This window comes from Pteropus vampyrus, unplaced genomic scaffold (genome assembly GCF_000151845.1).
Source record: "Pteropus vampyrus isolate Shadow unplaced genomic scaffold, Pvam_2.0 Scaffold1000003331, whole genome shotgun sequence".
NCBI classification, from domain to species: domain Eukaryota; kingdom Metazoa; phylum Chordata; class Mammalia; order Chiroptera; family Pteropodidae; genus Pteropus; species Pteropus vampyrus.
The window spans coordinates 1-1573 of NW_011917733.1; the positions used below are offsets into that span (position 1 = coordinate 1).

General features: G+C 67.4%; 1 long non-coding RNA gene across 1 annotated transcript; it reads right to left on the reverse strand.

Moving 5' to 3' along the window:
* Positions 1 to 802: 802 nt before the first annotated feature.
* Positions 803 to 1479, reverse strand: LOC111735561. The gene is made up of 3 exons (XR_002778842.1): positions 1346 to 1479; positions 1067 to 1146; positions 803 to 818 (listed from the first exon to the last, which is right to left on the reverse strand). It is a non-coding gene; the product is annotated as an uncharacterized LOC111735561 (long non-coding RNA).
* Positions 1480 to 1573: the final 94 nt, after the last annotated feature.

A 1573-nucleotide genomic window follows, 5' to 3' on the forward strand; every position in this document is an offset into this window, starting at 1 on the left:
CAGGCACCCCCAGGGCGGATGTGAACCAAACACGCACCAGGGCCCCGTGCTAACCGCAGGCCCACCCCCCCACACACGCAGAGCAGGGAGCTCAGTTCACATTGGCCCAGGAACCCCCACCTGGCTCCTGGACCCCCTCCCCCGCTCTCCACCGCCCCCTCCCCATGGCAGACCACCCAGCTCCCGGTCCCCTCCTCCGCACTCGCTGTCTGCAGAGGGCAGGATGCTACATGTCGGGGAGGGGGCGAGGGCCCCGGGCAGGAGGAAGGGAAGCGGCTGAGCAGGTTTCCTGTGGCCAGCCCAGCCGGGAGGCCGGGAACCTGCCCACCCCCTCGTCGGGGCGGGCAGCAGCCTGCTTCCCCCACCCTGGCAGCAGGCGGATAGCTGAGGCCTGTGTCACCCTCTTGGGAGGAGGGCCCCGCCACCAGAAAAATGAGGAAAGAAGGAGAAAAGAAAAAAAAAAAAACAAAGGTTGCAACAAAATCGGGAACCGGCCGGCAGGCCTGGCCGGCCTGGTCTCCTCACCCCCTCCTGGCGGGTTACTGAATATTTTCCTAACATCCTGTCTAGGCCTCTAGGCCGCGCCCCCGTGCCCCCTCCCCGCCTGGGGGCAGAGAACAAAGGCCAGAAAGAGGCCGGGAGTGGTGACTCCCCACCCTCACAATGGGGTCACGGAAGGAGTGTCACGGAGACCAGCACTCCCCCAGCAGAAATTAAAAAAGAGATCGCCCCAAGGAAACTTCAGAGGCCCTAGAGAAAGGGGGGTGGCGGGGCTTGGGTACAAAGGCCCTGGGGTGGGAACAAGGGCCAAGGTCACCCTGCGGGCCGGCTTGTGAAAGCTCACCCCCTCCCCCATGGCGGCCACCGTGGGAGAGAAAGCCCTCAAGGTCAGGTGGTGAGTGCTGGGGGGAGGAGGAAGAGGAAGCTGGGTGACCAGGCCAACCTGGCACGCAGGCGGGGCAGCGCGTCCCCTCGGTCCCCTCCCCACAGGCCTCCTGGGAGCACAAACAACCCCAGGCTCCCCAGAGGGGCCGGGCACGGGGCCTGCGACCCCCCGGGCCAGCACGGCGGCGCGGGTCTCACCTGGGTCTCCGTCAAGCTCTCCAGGGCCTGCATCACAGACTGTTCGGGCCTCGAGGCCTGAGACTACAAAGAGACGGGGGGGAGGCGGCCCTGAGTACCACTCCCCGCCAGGGCCTGGGCACAGGGGCTGGGGGGCCCTGCTAGCTGGGGGGCTTCCCTGGCAGGCGAGGGGTTCCATATGTGTGTGAAGGGGATGGTGCTGGCGAGAAGGGGCTGCCCGCCCACGTCGGGGCCTCCAGGGCACAGGGCCCCAGCCATTTACCATGAGGCCCGCCTCCACGGTGGGCACGAGAGTCAGCTTGCTGCCATCCCCCACGCCGAGCTCCAGCAGCTTCCCCGAACTGAGCCGGCTGGGGGGGAGGAAGGAAGAGGGTGAGGCTCGGGGAGACAGGCAGGGACGCGGAAGCGGAGGCTGCGGGGGAGGGCTGTGCTCTGTGCTCGCTGGGAGACAGAGTCCTTCCACCCCCACCCCTTTCTGGCCCCCACATCC